The 27,688-nt window shown below is 43.8% G+C and overlaps 1 protein-coding gene across 3 annotated transcripts in view; it reads right to left on the bottom strand.

The window, feature by feature from the left end:
- LOC132158072 (uncharacterized) overlaps positions 1-27,688 on the bottom strand; it is a 411,555-nt gene that overhangs the window by 18,928 nt on the left and 364,939 nt on the right. The gene's annotated exons all lie outside the window — the stretch shown is intronic.

Raw genomic sequence — 27,688 nt, 5'->3', positions numbered from 1 at the left:
TAAATGTCCCTGTTTTGATTTATCCACAGACGATGTTCCCACTGGACAAAGTTTGGAAGATCATTTATACTCCCTGAAATGTACAACCACCCATTGTAGCAACAATGCCATCTTTCCCTGTAGAGACCTGTTGTGTGAATTATCAGTTTTTGCAATAGCATATAGTTTGTTTTCAGTTTACTTATTTTATGAAATTAAAGATGTTTACTACAGCTCTTGCTGTAAGGTTTCTGTGGCTCAGTTATTAGAGAATTTTATTAACTGTGCAAAAGTTTGAGAGTTAAATTCCCAGAGAACACGCTGATATGTATAGCCTGAATGCACTGTAAGTCGCGTGTCTGACAAATACCAAAAATTAAACTGTTGTATACTACTTGTATACTATTGTAACTACATTCCAGTCAGCTCACAGTAATGTGAATGCGAGATAAAATTTACTACACTCGCTCTCACATTGGGGCTTGTGGATTATCAGGTAAAAATATATAGAAAATGTGAACAAAATGAGTATATATGGTTTATTCAGGGAACATATATGGTTTATTTATATTATATTATAACAAGCATTTGTTGATGCTATTGGACAATTCTCTTTAAATTCAACATATGTAATTATATACAACTATTATATTAAATGTTTGGAATTTTACTGTTATGCTTGTTCAGAGATTGTTTGTATAGTTATCTTAAATACATAGAACATTATAAGTCCTAGTATTATAAGTATTATAAGTCCTCTAACGTTATCCCTCCCTAGTTTTACTTACCGAGACTCGATAAACCTTGTCCCTCATGCTGGCCCTTACAATACCGGTAAGTAAACCACCATCTAATGGAAATTGATACGGCCATAGCTAACGTTAGTGCTTCTGAGATGGTAAAAGTGCATTTTTTTTCTGGCGAATTAGCAAATGGTATGCAAACATACAATCAAACATAATACAGTGAAAGATAATCTTTAAAGTTTATTTGGGGCACAATGATAAGGCATAATAATCTTAATCACAAAGAAAATAATATTAAGGTTTATATAAAATAACAAAATAATAAACTAATAAATAAAACATTAACAAAAGATTAAAAAAAAAATCTCAGAGAGACACACATAAACAAAATTAGTTTCTAACATTTAAAAAAAAAACGAATAGGCAGTATTCTCATGGAAAAGTGTATAAGTGTTCATACACAGCGCAGATCATAAGGAGCGAGCGTGTTTTTTAAATAAAGTTTGAGGAAGCTTGATGATGACGTTGATTATAAATTGCTGTCTTGTAAATTGGAAATGCTTCTCCTAATTTAATGTTCTCAAATAGAATCATGAGTTGTAACCCTACCCCCCTGCCCAGGTCGTAAAACTTTATGACCTAACAAACAGGACAGGAAAGCTAACTCTTAGAAAAGAGAATAGTACCCTTTTATTTTCTCAATGTATTCTAAATTTATTGAGTATTGCCTTTTTGTGCAGTAGATGTTTCCCCATATAAATTGGAGTATCTGTAGTTTTATCATGTGTTAATCAAACTTTAAATGTGTGTAATTCTGCATATGAATGTAACGTCACGTTTCTATCAGTTATATATGTCATTTATGGTATCTTTATAATCGTAAAAATCCAACTGTGTCGAATCTCGGCGACTTTATTAAGAAAAATGTTCAATTCTGTCAGCTATAACTCACGCGAGGGGGTGGTTCCCCAGAGACAAAGGAACGTTTTTCCCGCTTCAGATCGCGGACGTTCATTGGTTGTTCACGCAAACAGAGGCGTGAACCAGTCAAGCCATAAGAACTGACCCAGGAAGTTCCTCCCGGTCTTCTGCTTGTTCCTCTTGCTCTTCTTCGCGCTCTTGGTCCGCTCTTCTATCGCCGTTGATCTCAGCACGGCGGCTGAGAAAACAGCCGTTCTCATGGCTCCTTCGGGAGCTTTCATCTCCGTTGTTTCCATTTCTTTTACTTACTAAGTTCCTCTCTACACGAGGAAGACCAATTCTGAATCATTAAGTTTGTTGGACCTTTCAAATATCGCACGAGTCCGCAGCAGCCCCGGAAGACACGAGAGAACACGCCCAATCACAAAGAGACCACATGCAAGTATCCTCCTCTATGGAGATTTAAATGCTGCTTAAAGTTTGTCTATTACCTTTTCAAGGTGATTTGATTCGTTGTTGTCTTTCAAGGGTTACTGTCTGTGAGTTTGCATAACTGAGTGCGTAATTCTGTGATCGTGCCTAATTCTCTCACCTCTCTCTCTCATCCTCTCTCACTCATTCTCTCTCTCTCTCTCCCTCATTGTGATTCCGTTATGTCTTGTACAAAGTTACTGTCTGTATTGTCGTATGCGTATTTACTCTGTGTGATTTGTAGTTTGATGTATTATTAGTTCAATTATTAAAAACCAATATATATTCATGATTGCCTCGGTCTGAAACGCTCACATCACGAGTCAATAACATGTCTGATCTTTAGCTACAAGCTCTTTACTTTTTAGTAACCGAAATTTCATAATGATAGAATAATGTTTTCATGGCCAGAGAATATTTTTCCTTGAATTATAAGAAGTGATAACTTTATTGAAAGTTGATAAATTATTCTTACGGCCGTTTGCTGGACAAACCACTGTTTGATTTGCAGTAATTTACAGTAAGAGATATCACTATAATTGATATGAAGAATGGAATATTGACATATTAATGAGTAAATTACAGTGCCCTGTAATGAGTTATTGATATATACAATTGACCTAATTTTCATCTTCAATAATTTTAATGTAACTGTCATATGAGATATATATATATATATATTAATCATATTCCTGATTAATTATTAAAATTCCCTATATATCATTTGAGTTAATTATAATGTACAACCCAGTGCGGCTACAGACCCCATTGGATTCAATGGAGAAAAATGAAGTCAATTAGAAGCACGCACTTCCTGGGGGTCGGGCGTACTGCGCAGACTCAAACTGAGCTTGATGACGTAGATGTCACGTGAGCAACCTGTAAGTCTTCTAATCGCTGTGCCAAGAGAAATCTGAATCACCGACCGAATCTTGCAGAGAAGGCGAGCGTGAACAGGTGCAAATTTTGGTAAGTATTCTGATTAATTATCTCCCTTGACTTTATGCCTCCACGTTCCCCCAATAGCCTCATAGACAGTAAAAGATTGCCTGTGAGCTTCTCCTCCTGTCCATACGGTAATTTCTCTACTGTGCGACAGAGAGTCTCTGGTTATGACGCAATCGTTAGCCTATTTTTTTACAAAAACTGCTTCTACGGGACCATAACGTAAGATACAACGTAATGGAGCCTTTTACACATTTTCGTGTTTCTTTAGAAATAATTAATGGACAAATGGAGTCTTTAAACGCCTCAGATGTAAAGTTATTCGCTGTCAAAGTGACGCCAAAATGAATGGAAGTCAATGGAATTCTGACAGCAGGTGGGGGTCCACTAGCCAATGGCGGTGCCCAGGAGTGCTTCAAAAAAATATGAAACCCTGCCCCCCTGGCTGTAGTCCGTTTATAGCCTACCATTAGCATTTTATATCTGACGGCTTTATTTAGGCTTAAAAATGTATACATTTTTGAGTAATTTGTAAAGATTATCTTGATAGACAAAACGTGTAAGGGTCATAATTCTTTGTTGAACACAGATCTTATTTTTTGCGATTTTCCAAAAGTCTATGGGGAAAATGCATGGCTTTTCTATTGAGGGAACCCATACGCCGCTAACTTCCGGGTTGTCCTACAAAGTGACGTCAGAACTTCGGCACTCTATATGGCTCTGCTCTGGTGATACTGCAACCAAAATTCGGTACAATAGGACTTAATTGGCTACGTGCACAAGCGTAGTGACGAACTTCCGCTATTGTCAGAAGTCGGCATATCGGTTTCCGGTTTACTTCATCCACATCTGCTATAAACAAATGAGATGAGTGCTGTTGCTTTTGTACGAAAAAAGAGATATTTATATAGCGGTTTAAACAAAATACATTGCGTCAAAGCAACTGAACAACATTCATTAGGAAAACAGTGTGTCAATAATGCAAAATGATAGTTAAAGGCAGTTCATCATTGAATTCAGTGATGTCATCTCTGTTCAGTTAAATAGTGTCTGTGCATTTATTTGCAATCAAGTCAACGATATCGCTGTAGATGAAGTGACCCCAACTAAGCAAGCCAGAGACAACAGCGGCAAGGAACCGAAACTCAATCGGTGACAGAAAGGAGAAAAAAACCTTGGGAGAAACCAGGCTCAGTTGGGGGGCCAGTTCTCCTCTGACCAGACGAAACCAGTAGTTCAATTCCAGGCTGCAGCAAAGTCAGATTGTGCAGAAGAATCATCTGTTTCCTGTGGTCTTGTCCTGGTGGTCGTCTGAGACAAGGTCTTTACAGGGGATCTGTATATGGGGCTCTAGTTGTCCTGGTCTCGGCTGTCTTTCAGGGCAGTAGAGGTCCTTTCTAGGTGCTGATCCACCATCTGGTCTGGATACGTACTGGATCCGGGGGACTGCAGTGACCTTCTGATCTGGATACAGACTGGATCTGGTGGCTACGGTGACCGAGTTTTTCACAAGTTCATCAAACGAACGCAGAAAGAATATTTCATCAAGCACGGTGAGTAATGGCTTCTCCTGCTATTGTTATCTGCACCTCTTGCCACATGTACAGTTTATCTATCTCTGTCGCTGATGAGGGTCCCCAAAACCTTCAAACTGGCTGTTATTAAGCCTCTCATCAAAAAACCACAACTTGACCCCAAAGAACTAGTTAATTATAGACCAATCTCGAATCTCCCTTTTCTGTCCAAGATACTAGAAAAGGTGGTATCCACACAATTATATTCCTTCTTAGAGAAAAATGGTATATGTGAGGATTTCCAGTCAGGATTTAGACCTTATCATAGTACTGAGACTGCTCTTCTTAGAGTTACAAATGATCTGCTCTTATCATCTGATCGTGGGTGTATCTCTCTATTAGTTTTATTGGATCTTAGTGCTGCGTTTGACACAATTGACCACAACATTCTTTTGCATAGACTTGAATACTTTGTTGGCATCAGTGGAAGTGCATTAGCATGGTTTAAATCGTACTTATATGATCGCCATCAGTTCGTAGCAGTGAATGAAGATGTATCCTATCGATCACATATGCAGTATGGAGTACCTCAAGGCTCAGTACTAGGGCCGCTACTCTTCACGCTTTATATGTTACCCTTGGGAGATATCATCAGGAAACATGGTGTTAGCTTTCACTGTTATGCTGATGATACTCAGCTCTATATTTCTTTGCAGCCCGGTGAAACACACCAATTTGAAAAACTAATGGATTGCATAGTCGATATAAAAAACTGGATGACGAGTAATTTCTTACTGCTAAATTCTGAAAAAACAGAGGTGTTAATTATAGGACCTAGAAACTCTGCTTGTAATAACCTAGAACACTGTCTAAGACTTGATGGTTTCTCTGTCAATTCTTCGTCATCAGTTAGGAACCTAGGTGTGCTATTTGATCGCAATCTTTCCTTAGAAAGCCACGTTTCTAGCATTTGTAAAACTGCATTTTTCCATCTCAAAAATATATCTAAATTACGGCCTATGCTCTCAATGTCAAATGCAGAAATGTTAATCCATGCATTTATGACCTCAAGGTTAGATTATTGTAATGCTTTATTGGGTGGTTGTTCTGCACGCTTAGTAAACAAACTACAGCTAGTCCAAAATGCAGCAGCAAGAGTTCTTACTAGAACCAGGAAGTATGACCATATTAGCCCGGTCCTGTCAACACTGCACTGGCTCCCTATTAAGCATCGCATAGATTTTAAAATATTGCTTATTACTTATAAAGCCCTGAATGATTTAGCACCTCAGTATTTGAATGAGCTCCTTTTACATTATAATCCTCTACGTCCGCTACGTTCTCAAAACTCAGGCAATTTGATAATACCTAGAATATCAAAATCAACTGCAGGCGGCAGATCCTTTTCCTATTTGGCGCCCAAACTCTGGAATAACCTACCTAACATTGTTCGGGAGGCAGACACACTCTTGCAGTTTACATCTAGATTAAAGACCCATCTCTTTAACCTGGCATACACATAACATACTAATATGCTTTTATTATCCAAATCCGTTAAAGGATTTTTAGGCTGCATTAATTAGGTAAACCGGAACCGGAAACACTTCCCATAACAACCTATGTACTTGCTACATCATTAGAAGAATGGCATCTACGCTAATATTTGTCTGTTTTTCTCTTGTTCCGAGGTCACCGTGGCCACCAGATCCAGTCTGTGTCCAGATCAGAGGGTCACTGCAGTCACCCGGATCCAGTACGTATCCAGACCAGATGGTGGATCAGCACCTAGAAAGGACCTCTACATCCCTGAAAGACAGCGGAGACCAGGACAACTAGAGCCCCAGATACAGATCCCCTGTAAAGACCTTGTCTCAGAGGAGCACCAGGACAAGACCACAGGAGACAGATGATTCTTCTGCACAATCTGACTTTGCTGCAGCCTGGAATTGAAATACTGGTTTCATCTGGTCAGAGGAGAACTGGCCCCACAACTGAGCCTGGTTTCTCCAAAGGTTTTTTTCTCCATTCTGTCACCGATGGAGTTTCGGTTCCTTGCCGCTGTCGCCTCTGGCTTGCTTAGTTGGGGACACTTCATCTACAGCGATATCGTTGACTTGATTGCAAATAAATGCACAGACACTATTTAACTGAACAGGGATGACATCACTGAATCCAATGATGAACTGCCTTTAACTATCATTTTTGCATTATTGACACTGTTTTCCTAATGAATGTTGTTCAGTTGCTTTGACGCAATGTATTTTGTTTAAAGCGCTATATAAATAAAGGTGACATTGACATTGACATTGACATGAGGGATTTACATGTGATAAATGCAGGGAAATAGTTAGGCTGACAGAGATTTCAGAATTAGAGACACGCATCCAAACTTTAATTGAGGACAGTAAGAATGTTAGGGCTCTAGATACGGCTTTGGATGCATCTAGCTCAGGGATTCCTGTACATTGTTTGGTTCTGGAAACAGAGCCCCTGCAGCAGGGCAACTGGGTGACGGTGAGGCAGCGTAGTCGTGGGTCAAAACACCGCTCTTCTTTTCCGATCAAAACATTAAACAGGTTCTCCCCACTCAGTGATGCACCCACTGAGAAACCTGATGAAAGTGCTCTAGTTATTGGTGATTCTATTGTACGGAACTGAATATAGAGACACCAGCCACCATAGTCAAATGTTTACCGGGAGCCAGAGCGCCTGACATCTTGGCAAATTTAAAAGTGCTGGCTAATGCTAAACGTAAATACAGTAAGATTGTTATTCATGTCGGCGCTAATGATGTTCGACTTCGCCAGTCGGAGATCACTAAAAATAACATTAAAGAGGTGTGTGAACTTGCAAGCACGATGTCAGACACTGTAATATGCTCTGGTCCCCTCCCTGCTTACCGTGGTGACGAGATGCATAGCAGATTATCATCACCAATGGCTGGATGTCTAAGTGGTGCCCACAGAATAACATAGGTTTCATAGACAATTGGACGAGCTTTTGGGGCAGACCTGACCTGCTGAAAAGAGATGGTCTTCATCCCTCCTGGGGTGGTGCCACTCTTCTCTCTAGAAATATGGCAAATAGTCTTAGTGTTTATACTTGACTAACTGGGGCCCAGGTCAGGAAGCAGACAGACTGGCTAAACTGACCGTCTGCTAGCTGCCTCCCGTCACAGAGGTCAGTTAATTCTCAGCACATAGAGACTTTTTCACCTAGATATCACACTATGGAGACTGTGTCTGTTCCCCGAACTAGTAAATACAAAAAACGTCCAAACCAAGTTAAGATTAACAATTTAATTGAGGTTCAACAAATAAAAAACAGAAGCAATATGGATAAACAAATGATAAAGCTTGGCTTATTGAATATCAGATCCCTTTCTACGAAAACACTTTTTGTAAATAATATGATCACTGATCATAATATAGATGTACTCTGTTTGACAGAAACCTGGCTAAAACCTGATGATTACATTATTTTAAATGAGTCCACCCCCCAAGATTACTGTTATAAACATGAGCCGCGTCTAAAAGGCAAAGGTGGAGGTGTTGCTTCAATTTATATCAACGTTTTCAGGATTTCTCAGAGGGCAGGCTTCAAGTATAACGCGTTTAAAGTAATGGTGCTTCATATAACATTATCCAGAGAAACAAATGTTAATGATAAATCCCCTGTTATGTTTGTACTAATAAGAGAGAAACAGACAAATATTAGCGTAGACGCCATTCTTCTAATGATGTAGCAAGTACATAGGGTGTTATGGGAAGTGTTTCCGGTTCCGGTTTACCTAACTAATGCAGCCTAAAAATCCTTTAACGGATTTGGATATTGAAAGCATATTAGTATGTATATTATTTGTAAGCCAGGTTAAAGAGATGGGTCTTTAATCTAGATTTAAACTGCAAGAGTGTGTCTGCCTCCCGAACAATGTTAGGTAGGTTATTCCAGAGTTTGGGCGCCAAATAGGAAAAGGATCTGCCGCCCGCAGTTGATTTTGATATTCTAGGTTTTGAGTTTTGAGAACATAGCGGACGTAGAGGATTATAATGTAAAAGGAGCTCATTCAAATACTGAGGTGCAAAACCATTCAGGGCTTTATAAGTAATAAGCAATATTTTAAAATCTATACGATGTTTGATAGGGAGCCAGTGCAGTGTTGACAGGACCGGGCTAATATGGTCATACTTCCTGGTTCTAGTAAGAACTCTTGCTGCTGCATTTTGGACTAGCTGTAGTTTGTTTACTAAGCATGCAGAACAACCACCCAATAAAGCATTACAATAATCTAACCTTGAGGTCATAAATGCATGGATTGACATTTCTGCATTTGACATTGAGAGCATAGGCCATAATTTAGATATATTTTTGAGATGGAAAAATGCAGTTTTACAAATTCTAGAAACGTGGCTTTCTAAGGAAAGATTGCGATCAAATAGCACACCTAGGTTCCTAACTGATGACGAAGAATTGACAAAGCAACCATCAAGTCTTAGACAGTGTTCTAGGTTATTACAAGCAGAGTTTTTAGGTCCTATAATTAACACCTCTGTTTTTTCAGAATTTAGCAGTAATAAATTACTCGTCATCCAGTTTTTTATATCGACTATGCATTCCATTAGTTTTTCAAATTGGTGTGGTTCACCGGGCCCGAAGAAATATAGAGCTGAGTATCATCAGCATAACAGTGAAAGCTAACACCATGTTTCCGATGATATCTCCCAAGGGTAACATATAAAGCGTGAAGAGTAGCGGCCCTAGTACTGAGCCTTGAGGTACTCCATACTGCACTTGTGATCGATATGATACATCTTCATTCACTGCTACGAACTGATGGCGGTCATATAAGTACGATTTAAACCATGCTAATGCACTTCCATTGATGCCAACAAAGTGTTCAAGTCTATGCAAAAGAATGTTGTGGTCAATTGTGTCAAACGCAGCACTAAGATCCAATAAAACTAATAGAGAGATACACCCACGATCAGATGATAAGAGCAGATCATTTGTAACTCTAAGGAGAGCAGTCTCAGTACTATGATACGGTCTAAATCCTGACTGGAAATCCTCACATATACCATTTTTCTCTAAGAAGGAATATAATTGTGAGGATACCACCTTTTCTAGTATCTTGGACAGAAAAGGGAGATTCGAGATTGGTCTATAATTAACTAGTTCTTTGGGGTCAAGTTGTGGTTTTTTGATGAGAGGCTTAATAACAGCCAGTTTGAAGGTTTTGGGGACATATCCTAATGACAATGAGGAATTAATACTAGTCAGAAGAGGATCTATGACTTCTGGAAGCACCTCTTTTAGGAGCTTAGATGGTATAGGGTCTAACATACATGTTGTTGGTTTAGATGATTTAACAAGTTTATACAATTCTTCCTCTCCTGTAGTACAGAATGAGTGGAACTGTTCCTCAGGGGGTCTATAGTGCACTGTCTGATGTGATACTGTAGCTGACGGCTGAATAATAGGTGGATCTAAGGAGCACTGCTGTGTGCAACTTTGCTCTGCTTCAAGTCGATATAACACCCATTTGAGCTTCCACTGCTTCACGAAGGACACCAACCTTCATGCGCAGTGGCTGCACAAAATAAGGAGGGCACGATTTTCGGTGACCACCAATACTAAGGTATGCAGCCGACATTTCCATGAGAATGAAATTCACACTGCTGCTAGGGGTAGACGGGTTTTAGCAGTAGGTTCAGTTCCATCGTTATTTGAGTGGAATAACTACACTACGGTGTCACGGGCCGGTGTTTGGGAGCGCCGATCTCGACCACCAAGTCCAGAACCTGACCTGCCGGGGCCTGATGAAGACATCGAGCAACCCGTCTTGGTCCCGATGGTCGTGGACCACGACTACAGGGCCAGTCGTACTGTATGTGTGGACCAGGAGTGGTATGAAGATGCGTTGATGGAAATCGAGGCGCTGAGAGAGCAGCTCCAAACATTTCATCTTCATCACTCCTTTGGACTTAAACGGTTTGCCTGAAGACATCAGATTTTACACCATGTGAGCTAGTTCATCATCTAATCATAACTATTTACTGAATGACTGACCAAGTAATTATTTTTCTTTGTCTTAATCATTCTTGAGCACTTATGGCAAGTCAACTAATTTTAATTGTAATACTGTATTTTAGATTCCCCTCATACGAGCATCTGATGGCGTTCTGGAACCTGATCGAGGCACCAAAAGCAAAAATTGTTAGGGTCACCAGGGCAAAGAAAACCTATGCTACTACCACAACAATTGAAAGCACTTTAACCAGACCAACTGTAAGTTTTCTTTACTCTCTCTCACACACGTACAGATATACTGAAGCATGAAAAAGGATAGTTTTGAACTGACACTCATTAATAAGGGTGTAATGACACCCTCATTTCATGATTCAATATATATAGATTTATTTGATACGAATATGCTTGCACTCTGTCACATGGCAGAAATGGAAAATTATATATATATATATATATATATATATATATGTGACCTTGGAGAACTTTAACCAAATCTAGGCTTAACGGTTCTTGACTACGCCACCTGGTGCCTCTCACACCAAGATATACTTTGCTTATTAACTGCTGAATACCTAACCTAAGGCAAGCAGGTTCATAGAAATACACCAAAAGATGAACTAAACAGAGACGTGCTTTCAGTAAAAAAATAAGGCACTTTATTAGAAAATGGTACAATTAAAAGAGCCACACAGTCATGGTAGAGGCACAATAGTTGCAACCAAAAGAATTTGCTTACAGCATGTGACCAGGACTGGTATTGGCTGCTACCAGAAACACTATAATTAGCAGTGTAACAGGGCCATATTAATTCACTGTCAGGATAGGTTACCTTTCTGGGATAAACGTGAAGTTCACCAACCGTGCTCTAAACTCTGGTGCCTACAGTCAAAAGCATACACACACCACGCACACATAGGCACAACCACTGCAAACAAGTGATTCAATCAATATTGTGAGGTGCGGTTTACCACTACAATACGAGGTGCAGTGCAGGAAGATGGACCCAGGAACCTTTCTTATAAGCAGCTGCTTTAATACTCTGGAAAAAGATGGAAGGCAAAGAGGTCATTATCACTAGCAAGATGTATAAGGTATACAACTAGACAGAATCTTAAGACTATGTATACTACTGGAACAGCCAATACCACAACGGTCCGACAGGGGCACTAGACAATGGCCACAACAAAATAACTAAAAAGAAAGAAAAAATATATAAAAGGCACAGCTATCAATACACTTATTTTAGGCAATGCAAAGCAGCAGGAGCAATCTGCCTCCATGTAACATACAAGATGACCAGTGGAAAAGGAGCCCTTGTGCCAATCTTCACGATCCTACATAAGTTACACACAGTGGATTTAATACATTGTTAACACAGCCATGCAATATCAGGACAACACAAACTCATTTTTATATGTGTTCAAATCTAACATACTGGCTACCACACTGGTTCTACCCATAACAAACGTTTACCTTTTAGATGCTGTGGCTTAATTGTGGTACAGCTACCCGGTAGGTGCCTTGCCCAAGACCGGTGTGCAAATATGCTTAAACTACAAAGCATGTCCAACAATGACACCCACATAATAAAGCAGTAAAATGCACACAAATACCTTCAGTATTACACCGCACGACTACCCAGAAGCGTCTGGCAATCGGTCCAACACCTATTTTCCAATGACCCAGTATTAAACGAACAATACTAAATGCTTAGCCTGCTACATCGTATAGATACCTGGCTGCTAATGAATTGTTAATCACTCAGCAGCCAGCTGAGCACCATGACATCAGAGGACTACCATAGCTGCAGAGGGACAAACTTCACCCAGACAGTGACTACTCTGCCGGTTACACTCTACCCCCCCAGATTTATTATCGGCGTCCCGCAGTTAAACTCAAGACCATAACCCTGCCTTCCAAAATAAAAACGCAAAGGGGGAACCTAATACCAAGGACGGAAAACCATTGTCACCTTACTACTAGACCCAAGTACTTGAGAATTCGTAGCCCCATCTGCCCTACTCACCACTGACACTGGGAGGTGATGTGGGTTGGCATGTCTTCCTGCATTGGTCTAGGCTGTCCTCCGTGATGCCACTGAACCAGACTGCATCTCATCCGTGATGGAAGCGACCTGCGAGGAATTTGGCAAAGCCAGCCTAGGGGCATCCACTGGAGGAATTATGGCAAGTTGGGTAGGTACAACATCTTCCCAGCAGTGGACAAGGACCCAATGGCCAGGGGTATCATCTTCTGCTGGCTGGCTTGTTTCCCCCTGTAGTTCCACAGGCCTGTCAGTAGTTTGTGGGTCTTGGTCCAAGTGAGCAGGCTTTAGCATGGTTCGATGTACTTGTCGTACTTTACTTAGATCCTGTGGAGCCACAGAGTATACCACCCCACCAGCTGGAGGTGCACCGATGACCTGATGGACCGTGGCGCCCCAGGCATCTTGGATCTTCGAACGGCCCCTCATTGTATGGTCTCTGATGTAGACATGCTGTCTTTCTACCAGTGGCTCATTCTGAATTTTCTGGTCATACCGTTCTTTTCTTTAGTCGGTAAAGTTAGTCGGTAGAGCAGTCCATCGGCTCCCACAATACGGTCCCATTGTTGCAACAGCACACGGGTAAGGCCAGGCAATTTCCTCCGCACTATTGGCTCAGGCGGTCCCTGTGCTAGCCAGAACGGCAGGAAAGGCCTCGATAGTAGGGTCCGCTGCTTGTAGTTTTCTTAACTCCTCAAGGGTGCGGGAGGGGAAGGCAGAAATAGACATCTGGGTCGCCAATGATAGGTCTTGACATCTGGTTGTTTGCTGTACGAGGACTGGTATAATTGTCCCCAGTGTGGACGATTCGGTAGTCGGTCCCAGTGATCCTGCAGGTTGTCGTGAGAGGGCATCTGCATTCCTGTTAGTACGACCAGGCCTATACCAGATGGTATAATTGAAAGCAGCAAGTTCGGCCTCCCACCGCTGTTCAGTCGCTCCTAGCTTGGCAATCCCCAGATGGCTCAGAAGATTATTATCCGTCCAAACAGTACATTGTTGGCCCCACAGATATTCCCGAAACTTGTCAGTCATAGCCCACTTCATTCCAAGAAACTCCAGCTTCATCGAACTGTAGTTCTTTTCTGCTGGACTAAGACTACGACTGGCATAAGTGATTGGCCGGATCCTTCCTTGCTGCTCCTGCGATAATACTGCTCCGAGACCAGTGTGGCTGGCATCCACCTCCAGAATAAACAGTAAATTAAAATCAGCGAACGCCAAAGTAGGGGCACTCACCAACCGCTGCTTCAATGCCTGGAAGCTGGGCTCACAGACATCTGTCCACACACCATCACGCCGGGTCCGGGACTTTGTGCCGGCTAGCTCTGCCCCCAGGTGGTTTAAAGGAGCTGCCAGCTTGGAAAAACCCTACACAAATCGCCTGTAATAACCTGCAAAACCAAGGAAAGACCTCAGTTCAGACACAGTGGTGGGACGGGGCCACTTAGCCACTGCGGACACCTTGGCTGGGTCAGTGGATACACCTTCGCGGGAGACAAGGTGGCCCAGATACTGGACTTCCTTCTGGAAAAAACTGCATTTTTTCAGCTTTACTTTCAGTCCCTCCTTCCGTAGACGGCTCAACACTAGATCTAGACGGTGTATATGGTCTTCGACACTAGAAGAAAAAACAATTCATCCAAATATAGCAAGAGGGACTGGCAATGTTGTGCTCCAAACATTCTCTCCATCAGCCTTTGAAAAGTTCTTGGAGCATTACACAGTCCAAAGGACATGCGATTAAATTCAAATAACCCAAAAGGCGTACAGAAAGCGGTCTTTGGACGGTCTAGTTTGGTCACAGGTACCTGGTTATACCCACTAGCCAAGTCCAATGTGGAGAACCACTGAGCTCCTGATAGTGCATCCAAGGACTCCTCAATACGGGGAAGAGGAAAGGCATCTTTTCTGGTCTTACTAGTAAGTTGCCTGTAATCAACACACATACGTAGGCCACCACATTTCATCCGCACGATCGCAATGGGAGAGGCATACTTTCCCGTATGACCTGGCTATCTAGGAACTGTCGCAGGTGGGCCTTAACAGCATCATAATCAGAACGCGGTAGACGCCTATAACGTTGCCTGACTGGTTTGTCATCCAGCAAAGGCATATCATGGGAGATCAGATTAGTACAGCCAAGGTCACCCTCAAAAGCAGAAAACGCTGACTCATGTTTTAACAGGAATGCCCTTACCTGTTCTTGCTCAGCCTCCAATAACACTGACAAATCAAGGGCCTGTATCTGCTCCCTCACTGACTCGGGCCTGGCTTCCCCATTAGGAACCTGCATGCTAGATTCAATTCAATTCAATTTACAGATACAACTGTAATGAAGCAGAGATCAGTTAGTTCCTCAATATCCGTTCTGAAGCTGACATCGTTTGCCAGGATTACGCCCTTACGTCACTTCCTGTTTGCTGTTGACGGCTGTACTGCGTTTGAGCTCCGTCACTATATTCTTTTCATTGACTATTTTTAACTTAAAAATCAATTTTATACATCATCGTTTCCGTTTATATAACGTGTGAATATATCCTCTATTGTATTCTACAACAAAAACAATCAGAGCGCCTCGCTATCACTAGTTTTATTTTGATCTCCCGGGTCCGCTATTAGCTTTTAGCCCGTTAGCATCAGCAAGTGTGGTTGCTGATAACTGCGCTTACATTGCTAATACTCTATTCACACACATTACCACTGCTGTACTCACTGTTACTTGCTTTAATGGCGGATGAATGTCTCCACTCTGTGCAGCTCGAGCTCGAGGCCGTGGGGAAGCAGATTCGCGACCTGGAGGTAAGGCAGGCCCAGCTGAGAGAGTGAAGAGCCGCGCTGGAATCATCCCGGGCTGACGCTCACAAGTCCGGGGTAAGTATACAGCGTGCTGCTAACAGTCCCACCACGTCTACTCCGTGTGTTTCTCTGCACAGGCCCGGTGCACCCAGGACGCGATCTTCCCAGATGTCCTTCACTGCGACGCCAGGACACCACGGACCCTGGGTGCATCCACAGCGGAGGATGCGAGCCGGGTCCCGGGCGACGACTTCTCCCCCTCCTGCCTTCGAGATCTCCATCCGGAACCGCTTCGCTCCCCTCCGCGAGACAGGACGCGACGCTGTGATCATCGGAGACTCCATCGTCCGACACGTAAGTGCTACGTTAGCCGAAGGTAAAGTGCACACTCATTGTTTGCCTGGTGCTCGTGTTCTCGATGTTTCTGCGCAGATACCCGCGATCCTGAAGGCCGACGAGAGCCCCAGAGCGGTCGTGCTTCACGCCGGGGTTAACGACACCATGCTGCGGCAGACGGAGATGCTGAAGAGGGACTTCAGCAGCCTGATCGAGACGGTTCGCAGCACGACGCCCGTGGCGATGATCGTCGTGTCAGGACCACTGCCCACGTATCGACGAGGACACGAAAGGTTCAGTAGACTTTTTGCTTTAAATGAATGGTTGTTTTCATGGTGTAAAGAACAGAAACTGTTATTTGTTAATAACTGGAATCTTTTCTGGGAGCGTCCTAGGCTGTTTCGCGCTGATGGACCCCAGCAGAATCGGAGCGGAGCTGCTCTCTGACAACATCTCCAGGACACTTCGCTCCTTGTGTCTAGTAAGACAATTCTCAGATAACTATTATGATGAGTTTTGTTCCACCCGCTTAAATGATAAAAGTACTTTCGCTGTAAAAACTATTAAGACTGTATCTGTTCCCCGAATAGTGAGGTCAAAATATAATGTAGGATCTAGAAAAAATCTTATCATAATTAAACCAGAAAAATGTAAAGTAAATGAACAAAAACAATTTGTAAAGTTTGGGCTCATAAATATTAGATCACCCAAAGCAGTTATTGTAAATGAAATGATCACAGATAATAGTTTTGATGTACTCTGCTTGACTGAAACCTGGCTAAAACCAAATGATTATTTTGGTCTAAATGAGTCTACTCCACCAAACTACTGTTATAAGCATGAGCCCCGTCAGACTGGTCGTGGCGGAGGTGTTGCAACAATATATAGTGATATTCTCAATGTTACCCAGAAAACAGGATACAGGTTTAACTCTTTTGAAATACTTCTGCTAAATGTTACACTGTCAGACATGCAAAAGAAATCTAATGTATCTCTTGCTCTGGCTACTGTGTATAGACCACCAGGGCCGTATACAGAATTCCTAAAAGAATTTGCAGATTTCCTCTCAGACCTTCTAGTTACAGTTGATAAGGTGCTAATCATGGGAGATTTTAATATTCACGTTGATAATGAAAATGATACATTAGGACTTGCATTTACTGACCTAATAAGCTCCTTTGGAGTCAAGCAAAATGTCACCGGGCCCACTCATCGTTTTAATCATACACTAGATTTAATTATATCGCATGGAATCGATCTTACTGCTATAGATATTGTACCCCAAAGTGATGGTAATCAGGTGTATGAGATCAGGACCTAAAAAGTAAAAGACAAAAAAGAGACAATTCAAAACATTTTTTGTCTTTTACTTTTTAGGTCCTGATCTCATACACCTGATTACCCGTATCTTGATATTGAACTTAATTAGTCCACTAATTGCTTATTGATGATGGGAGTGGTTTGGAGTGTTTTTATGTGTGAGCACACCAATTGTGATTATCACCTTGCCCTGAGGAAGACCATTGCGGTCGAAACATGTCGGCATTTTAATTTTGATATTGGCCATACCACAATAAAGGCTTCTTAACGTTTACCTTCTCCACCTGAATTCTTTTTGAGTGCCTGGGACCTGTGTATTTTTCGTTAAATAGTAATGACTTTATGAATTTCTTCACTGATAAAATAGATAACATTAGAAATACAATAGCGAATGTAGATTCTACAGCGTCTAACACTTCAGTTTCATCCATCGCACCCAAAGATAAACTGCAGTGCTTTACAAATATAGGACAGGAAGAGCTAAATAAACTTATCACTGTATCTAAACCAACAACATGTTTATTAGATCCTGTACCCACTAAATTACTGAAAGAGCTGTTACCTGTAGCCGAAGAACCGCTTCTCAATATCATTAACTCGTCGTTATCTTTAGGTCACGTCCCAAAACCATTCAAGCTGGCGGTTATCAAGCCTCTTATTAAGAAACCAAAACTAGATCCTAGTGTACTGGCAAATTATAGGCCTATTTCAAATCTTCCATTTATGTCTAAAATTTTAGAAAAAGTTGTGTCTGCTCAATTGAGCACCTTCCTGCATAAAAATGATCTGTATGAAGAATTTCAGTCAGGTTTTAGGCCCCACCATAGCACAGAAACGTACTCGGTTACTAAACGTAACCTCGGTTCTCTCTAGAAGAGCGAACGAGTACTGCGTCTTAGCTAAGACGCTACGGGAAAAGTCTCTTTTCACGAAATACTGAAGCAAAAAATTATTGGCTTGTTCTGCGGCAACTGCACAGCCTATCGAGCGGAGGCTGATGCAACATCAGACCAATAAGGGCGCTTCGCGCCCTTCTTGCCACTTCCCGCCGAAACGGGTGTGGCCCAACCTATAAAAGGAGCTCGAAAAGGCTGACTCACCTGATTTATTTCATCGCCGAAGCGAACCAGAGTGAATCGTACGCACGGCAGAGAACGCAGTACTCGTTCGCTCTTCTAGAGAGAACCGAGGTTACGTTTAGTAACCGAGTACGTGCTCTTACGAGAGCTCTCTCGTACTGCGTCTTGGCTAAGACGCTACGGGAACCCAATGTAAAACGCCGTGCGTCAGGGATCACACACCAATAAACCTGAAGCAACGCCCAGGATTTACAGTGCACAGTCACCTGAGGGACTCCCAGAGAGTCCAGGACAGAAAGGGGGAAAGCCCTCCGTCCCATATCTAGCAGCATCCGTAGATGCGGCAATATGACATCACACAGTCGAGGCAAGGCCTAACCAATGTGGCAATGCGGGTCTTACGCAATACTGCCCATATAACAGTTGGCAGCGCATAGCGCTCGTGAACTCAGAATTCCCCTCAGGGCCCTGATTCGACTATACCGACAGCAGCCTTGCTTGCAAGGCGGGAACCTCCAGGTTATAGAACCTGATAAATGTAGACGGCGAGGCCCAACCTGCCGCCATACATATATCCTGCAAGGAGATCCCAGTAGACCACGCCCACGACGAGGCGACGCCTCTTGTGGAGTGTGCTCTGACGCCCAACGGGCACTGAAGGCCCCTGGAAGCGTAAGCTAACGCTATGGCGTCAACTATCCATCTGGATAGAGTCTGTCTCGAAACAGCCATTCCCTTGGAACGTCCACCGAACGAGACAAACAGCTGCTCCGTCCGCCGAAAGGCAGCAGAGCGAGACACATAAGCTCTTAAAACCCTGACAGGGCAAAGAAGACTCGAGTCTCCATCCTCCCCTGACACCGGCAGGACAGACAGGGCAATAACCTGAGCCCGAAACGGTGTGTTGAGGGATTTCGGCACATAACCGTGCCTAGGTTTGAGTATGACTCTTGAGTCATTGGGCCCAAACTCCAAGCACGACTGGCTCACCGAGAGCGCGTGCAAATCACCCACACGCTTCACAGAAGCGAGAGCCAACAAGAATACTGTCTTGAACGACAGATGCTGAAGGCTAACCGATTGGATAGGCTCAAAAGGGGGACCCTTCAAGGCCTCCAAAACTGCCGCGAGGTCCCACTCAGGGACTGACAGAGGTCTGGGAGGATTCAGCCTCCTAGCTCCTCTGAGGAACCGGATGACTAAATCGTTCCTTCCTATTGACTGACCGGACGCCGTTTCAGAAAACGCCGCGATGGCCGCCACATAAACTTTGAGCGTGGATGGGGCTCTGCCCTTATCCAACAGCTCCTGTAGGAAGGAGAGGACCTCCGTCACCTCACAACTAAGGGGTGAATAACCTCGAGCTGTGCACCAGCTGGAGAACACCGACCACTTCGAGGCATACAGATGTCGTGTTGATGGAGCTCTAGCCTGAGTGATGGTATTTAGCACTCCCACTGCGAGATCAGCGGGTAACCGTTGAGTGCCCACACATGGAGGGACCACAACTCCGGTTGAGGGTTCCAAATCGAGCCCCTGGCCTGCGAGAGGAGGTCCCTCCTCAACGGTACCGGCCACGGGGCGACATCTGCTAACTGCATCAAATCTAGGAACCATGGTTGGTTCTTCCAAAGAGGTGCTACAAGCAGTATTGAACATCTCGTTTCTCTCACCCGTTCTATCACCTGCGGAAGGAGGGAGACGGGAGGGAACGCATAAAGCGGGCAGCACGGCCATCTCCGTGACAGCGTGCTTTCGTTCTTGGAAAAGAACGCGGGGCAGTGATCGTTTTCGTGGGACGCAAAGAGGTCCACCTCCGCCATGTCAAATCTCTCCCACAACAGCCGGACTGTTTGCGGGTGTAGAGACCATTCGCCCGTAGGAACATTGCCTCTGGACAGCCTGTCTGGACCCAGATTCTGCAGTCCAGGCACATGCACTGCTCTCAGCGAGTGCACGTTGCGCTGAGCCCAAACCAGGAGGCGTTCCGTCAGCCTGCACAGGTTTCGGGACCCGAGACCGCCCTGGCAATTTATGTAGGACACCACGGACATGTTGTCCGAACGGACTACGACGTGGTGATCCTTGATATGGGGACAAAAGCACGTCAGCGCGTTCTCCACTGCCAGCATTTCCAGGCAGTTGATATGATGGAGCTTTTCCCGTTCTGACCATAGGCCAAAGGACGGTCTGCCTTCGAGCAGCGCTCCCCATCCCGAAGTGGAGGCGTCCGTCGACACCATTTTCACACTCGGGGAAGTCCCCAGGCTTACACCTGATCGGTACCAGCCGTTCGCTGTCCAAGGTGCTAGAGCCGCAACACAGCTCTGATCGACCTTGAAATGCAGCCAGCCAGACGCCCACGCTCTGCGCGGCACCCGAGCCTTCAGCCAAAACTGCAGGGGGCGCATGCGGAGCAGGCCCAGCCGCAGAACCGGAGATGCTGAGGCCATGAGACCCAGCATCTTTTGACAGTGTTTGAGCGACACGGTCGCGCCGCAGCGGAAAGAACTCGCTGCGAGCTGAATGCCCATCGCGCGCTGTGGTGACAGCCGCGCCGTCATGGAACACGAGTTTAGAACTATACCCAGAAACAGGATCATCTGACTGGGGTTCAGCGAACTCTTCGCCCAATTGACACTGAGGCCGAGCTTCTCGAGGTGATCGAGTAAAATGGCCCTGTGGTCCTCGAGCTCCGCTCGTGATCGGGCCAGAACCAGCCAGTCGTCCAAATAATTCAGCACTCGTATGCCTCTGAGTCTGAGAGGAGCGAGCGCTGCATCCATGCACCTCGTAAACGTACGAGGAGCTATGGACAAGCCGAATGGCAGGACTGTAAACTGGTATGCCTGGCCCTCGAAGGCGAATCTCAAATATCGCCTGTGGTTTGACGCTATCTGTATTTGAAAATACGCGTCCTTCAGATATATTGACATGAACCAGTCCCCTCTGCGAATCTGCGCGAGGAGCTTCCTGGTCGTGAGCATGTTGAAACTGCGTTTCATCAATGCCTTGTTCAGCTGTCTTAGATCCAGTATGGGCCTGAGACCCCCGTCTCTCTTGGGCACCAGAAAGTATCTGCTGTACAGCCCCCCCTCGCTTTGAGCTTGAGACACAGGCTCTACAGCCCCTTTGCTCAACAGTTTTGATATTTCGGCCCGAAGTATGTGTGCTACTTCTGTTTTGACCGTAGTTTCGACGCGCGCTGAAAAGCGTGGCGGGCGTCGAGAAAACTGTAGCGAGTAGCCTCTCTTTATAATGCCTAGCACCCAATCCGAAACCCCTGGAAGCGCTGACCATGCATCTGCATGAATGGCTAAGGGCTGGATGCGAAATGCGCTCTGTTGACTGGGCAACGGCGGCGCTCGAGTGTGCTGCGCATCTGAGGTGGGGAGCGCGCTGATCACAGCGGGCAGATCGCTCCTCCTCGACCCCGTTCCGGCGCTTAACCGACTGGGGGGAGGCTGAGCGTGTCCCATGGGACTCGATATATCTGCGAGTAACAGTGGGCTGCATGTGTGCACTTTTACCACTTTCAACTCGCTGTCTGCCTGTGCAGAATGTACATGCACGGGCCTCGTTTTTACAGAAGCCCCGCGCCGTATGTGACATAGTGTATGTGGGCACTGGGAAGTGGGCACGTTTACTATGCGGCGCGCTCGACCGATCTGTGATGATCTTATGTGCGCTAGCCCTGAGTGCAGGGCTGTGCTTACATGTGGAGATGGGCTCTGGGTAGTGGGCATCATCACTGCATTTATAGCACCATCGGCCGTGGCCGGACGAGCGTGCACGGGTTTCGTTTTTACAGAAACCACATGACGCGTGTGACATAGTAATTGTGGGCATTGAGGGGTGGGCACGTTTACTATGCAGTGTGCGCGACCGACTTGAGTCGACATTATGGGCGCAGGCCCTGTGTGCAGGGCTGTGCTTACATGTGGAGATGGGCACTGAGGAGTGGGCATCGTCACAACATTTATAGCACCATCTGCCGTGGCCGGAACACCAGAAAAAACACTCTCGGCCGCAGCGGAACTCGAACACCGGCGCTTTCCCAGCAGTGCTAGGATGCTTTTGGGGCTTCTGGCTTCACCGCAATCCTCTGCCGCGGCTCCCGCGGCGCGGGGCGACGGCTTGAAGAGCGAGAACGGGATCCCAAGCTGCGTTGCTGACGCTGTCGCGATGACGCAGCAAGAGGCGGTGGGCATGACTGAGAGCTCTGTGGGGCCAGTCTAGAGCGGCTAGCTGCAGAACTGGAGCGCTTCGGCAAGAAGTGCTTGAACACCTGCGAAGCTTTCTGATCCTCGGCGAATCTCTCCACAAACTTGTTGACGGAAGATCCGAAGAGGCCGAAAGGAGTTAGCGGCGCGTCAAGGAACGCAGCGCGCTCAGACTCCTTGATGTCAGAAAGCGTCAGCCACAAATGCCTCTCAGCCACCGTAGCGGAAGCCATAACCCGTCCCATGACCTGTGCAGCGGACTTAGTAGCGCGGAGGGAGAGATCCGAAGCACTCCTCAGATCCGCGAGACAGATCGCTTCAGGTCACATCTCATCCAGCTTGCGGAGAAGATCGCCCTGGAAAATCTGTAGCGTAGCCATGGTGTGTAACGCAGACGCAGCCTGCCCAGCAGCAGAGAATATCCGTGCGAGCAGCGATGACGTCATGCGGCAGGCTTTGGATGGCAACGCTGCCTTAGTCCGCCGTCCAGCAGAGGGCGGGCAAAGGTGCGCTGCTATAGCCTGTTCCACCGGCGGAAGTGACAGGTAGCCTCTGTTCTTAGCACCATCCAGTGTGGAGAATGCTGGCGAAACAGATGAGCGGATTCTCGCCGAGAATGGAGCGTCCCAAGCATTCGCCACTTCTTCGTGAAGCTCAGGAAGAAAAGGGGCATGCTTTGAGCTTGAGGAAGAGCGCTCATCCGGAAGATAGCTACCATCCAGCCGGGAACGTGAAGTGGGCGCTGGTGCAGACCACTCGAGGCCGAGGCTCGCCGCGGCCAGCGAGAGTACACGCATCTGCTCCTTATTGATATCCCCCCGTCTGCTGGGCCTCTGAGCAGCGGGCGCGAGATCCACGGAGCTCGCCCAACCCTCACTGCCCGAAGCAAGCAGAGAGCACGTGTCTTCTTCCTCTGACGCGGGCCTGAGATCCACTTCCTCAGATGACGCGTCGGCAAGCAGCGGACGCTGAGCATCGGGAAGCGATGCAGGGGAGGCCGGCGAAGCGGAGGGAACCGGCGAGCTCGGCCGAGCTGGAAGCGGTTCTGGTAGGCGCTGCGAGCGGCGCTTCTTACGGCGCTGCGAGCGGCGCTTCTTACGGCGCTGCGGCGCAGCGGATGATGCAGGCTTCGAGAAGGATGCCAGGCGAGTCCTCAGAGTCACCATAGGCATTAACTCGCAATGAGGGCATCCGCCGTCAGCAAGCGCGAGCACTGCATGGTCCTCACCCAGACAGGAGACGCAGATGACGTGACGATCTCCTTCTCTGAGCGGGGCTCTGCACGAGCCGCACGAGGGCATCTTTAAAAAGACGCAGCTCTTTTGTGAATGTGCGTCGCAGGGCGAACACACACACAGGATATAACAGAATAAGGATGTAAAGGATATGGGCGCCGGATAGTGCAGCAGGAACGGCGGTGGAAGGCGGCGATGCCAGCGGCTTCAGGATGGCTCGTCCTGCTGATATGCTCTTCCAGACGGCGCTTGCTTCCTCGTGATCCAGCGATGCGTGAGCTTCGCTGAATAGATGAAAAATCAGGTGAGTCAGCCTTTTCGAGCTCCTTTTATAGGTTGGGCCACACCCGTTTCGGCGGGAAGTGGCAAGAAGGGCGCGAAGCGCCCTTATTGGTCTGATGTTGCATCAGCCTCTGCTCGATAGGCTGTGCAGTTGCCGCAGAACAAGCCAATGAGCGAAGCCGTCTTGCCTATGGCTGTGTACTGCTGCAAATGCGCTTTACAAAAATACAAAATTAAGGATAATTTTTTGCTTCAGTATTTCGTGAAAAGAGACTTTTCCCGTAGCGTCTTAGCTAAGACGCAGTACGAGAGAGCTCTCGTAAGAGAACTGCACTTGTTAAAATTACAAATGACCTGCTCCTTGCGTCAGATCAAGGCTGCATCTCATTTCTAGTCTTACTTGATCTTAGTGCTGCGTTCGACACCATAGATCATGACATACTCATAGATCGATTACAAAACTATACAGGTATTCAAGGGCAGGCTCTAAGATGGTTTAGATCCTACCTGTCCGATCGCTACCATTTTGTTTACTTAAATGGGGTGTCATCTCATTTATCATCAGTAAAATATGGAGTGCCACAAGGATCCATCCTAGGTCCCCTTCTATTTTCAATATACATGTTGCCCCTTGGTAATATTATTAGAAAATACGGAATTAGCTTCCACTGTTATGCTGATGATACTCAGCTATATATCTCATGAGACCAGATGAAACTTCCCAATTATCTAAGCTAACAGAGTGTGTTAAAAATGTAAAAGATTGGATGACAAATAATTTTCTCCAATTAAATTCGGATAAGACAGAGATATTAATTATTGGACCAAAAAACACTACACAGAATCTTGTAGATTACAATCTGCAACTAGACAGATGTACTGTTACTTCCTCTACAGTCAAAAATCTGGGTGTTATATTAGACAGCAATTTGTCTTTTGAAAATCATATTTCCAATGTTACAAAAACTGCATTCTTCCATCTTAGAAACATTGCCAAGCTACGAAACATGTTATCTGTTTCTGATGCAGAAAAGCTAGTTCATGCATTCATGACCTCTAGACTGGACTATTGTAATGCACTTCTAGGTGGTTGTCCTGCTTCATCAATAAACAAGCTACAGGTAGTCCAAAATGCAGCAGCTAGAGTCCTTACGAGGTCAAGAAAATATGATCATATTACCCCAATTTTACAGTCTCTGCACTGGCTACCTATTAAGTTCCGTATCAGTTACAAATTATCATTACTTACCTATAAGGCCCTAAATAGTTTAGCTCCTGCGTACCTAACTAGCCTTCTACCACACTACAACCCATCACGCACCCTAAGGTCACAAAACTCTGGACTTTTGGTAGTTCCTAGGATAGCAAAGTCCACTAAAGGAGGTAGAGCTTTCTCACATTTGGCTCCCAAACTCTGGAATAGCCTTCCTGATAATGTTCGGGGTTCAGACACACTCTCTCTGTTTAAATCTAGATTAAAAACACATCTCTTTCGCCAAGCATACAAATAATGTATCTTTTAAATTGTGAGTGTAGTTGCATCTGATCAAATGTGCATTTTTATTCATTAGCTTGGGGTAAACTAATTTTACTTTGTTGGATCAGCAGCTATGCTAATGATGTCTCTATTTTGTTTCTATGTTTTGCCTAAACTAGGATTTACACAAGCTCCAGTCTGGATCCAGAACACCTGAGAAGAGATGATGCTGACCCTCAGAGGACCCCAGATTATGCTAACCTTGAATCAACAAACAGAACTAACAATTATTGCTACATGTGTGACTGCATCATATAATAATTATTAGTTAATAATATTGATAGTTCATCGTCTAGCTGACTACTTCTTGTATTATTATAATTTTTTTTAATTTTTTCTAAAATCCTGTCAAACGTGCACAAACTACTAGCTACTACTAAATATTGTAGAAACATAATTTTCTGTAAAGTTGCTTTGTAACGATTTGTATTGTAAAAAGTGCTATACAAATAAACTTGAATTGAATTGAATTGAATACAGTTTGCACATATTTTTTCGTCACAAACATTGATCTGCCTTTTTTTGGGACCACCGTGCATTTGAAAGGGGCTTTAGTCTAGCACACTACACATAAGATATTTATTTAATATTATTATTTTATTTTTTTTTTACAAATTAGAGCAAATTTTATGGAAATTAACTGAATAGAAAAGGTAAGTGCTTTTGAAAAATGGCTGAAGACTCGGCTGCTCAAATTAATAAAGGCAGGTCATTCTACCATGATCTGATCTACAAATAATACTATTCTCATAAAGTCTGTAAATATGTCCAGTTCTAATAAACACATTTCAGGAAATAAATATTCAATAATATGAGCAAAATGAAATGCAGCCCTGCATAAATCTGGTATAACTGAGCCTGTTAATTTTTTAATTTGTAGAATAGGATTTATGCACCTGTAGTGAAGATTTTGTTGTGTTTGTGAGAGAGAAAGAAACAAATACAAGCTTGGAACTCCTAAAACATTTTCTTGATGATTTATTGAAATATTCTCTACAAAGTGCTCAATTTGTTATAATAATGTACAAAGTGTCTGGATTGTACAGTAGATGTACTGTATGCAAATATAACAAAGGGACATTAACAATTGAATATTCAGGGGATGCAAACTTGTCACCTTTAAGTAAAAATTGACATTTTGAATCCAAAAATCATTTGCATGTTTTGTGTAGATCCAAAGAGTTTTTAAAAGTGAATTAGTTAAATAGCACATGCTAAATAACACAAGGCATTTTTTTTTCACATTTTATATATGTAATAAAAAGAAAAGAAATAAATGTTTTACATCAAATGTTGCCATTTTATATGAAAATATATAAAAGATAATATTTTTAAGGCCCATGATAAAAAAAAAATTACCCCCCAAACTTTAGAGAATTTAATCATGGAGTCATAGGACATACATATATTAAAAAAAAATACACTAAAAATTTAATTTATTGTCTAATTGTGGCCTACATGATCAAACCTGACCTGATTGGGTCACATCCCTGATATTACAAACAACTCAAGTTTTGATTGCAAATGAAAACTGATTGATCTACTATGTACCTCTGTCTTCTTTATAAATCATCATCTCACTCATATGTCTTTTATTTTGTGGAACACAAAAGCAAAGAGTGACAGCCTCAGTCACCATTATATATATATATATATATATATATATATATATATATATATATATATATATATAATATTTTTAGAAAAGCAATGAAAGTGAACTGTGACTGCGGCTGTCAGTTTTTTTTAAGGTTCTGCCTGGCATCTTCTTTTGTGACCCACTGAAAATAAGTCAAACACATTTGGTCATGTATATATTTTTTTTATTCAGTGAATATAGCTTTTAATTTGTTACTTAACACAATTTATATTAGCCTATAATATACTTTATACCTATTTGTGTGTGTATTTGTGTGTAAAAGCATTTTCTTTGCTAGACTTAGAAGGTTTGTGCTCTAAACATGTATTTGTAACTGTGTATAAACTGTATTGTATAAATAATAAAGAAATTGTGACTGAATGTGATGTGTTTAATAAAGTTTTACTTATACAGGCTAATTTATTTAGTAGTAAGTATGTGAGATTTTTAAAACCAGCAGAAAATGTTAATAGTAAAGTAGTTTTACCCAAATTAAATCAACGTCGTTTCAACGTTAGGTAAGCAAACCAATTAGATCGATTTTATGTTGAAAACGTGTTGATTCTCTGACGTCGTTTAAACTAACTG

This window comes from Carassius carassius, chromosome 15 (assembly GCF_963082965.1).
Source record: "Carassius carassius chromosome 15, fCarCar2.1, whole genome shotgun sequence".
Taxonomy (NCBI): domain Eukaryota; kingdom Metazoa; phylum Chordata; class Actinopteri; order Cypriniformes; family Cyprinidae; genus Carassius; species Carassius carassius.
This window is presented reverse-complemented; position numbering and strand designations above follow the sequence as displayed.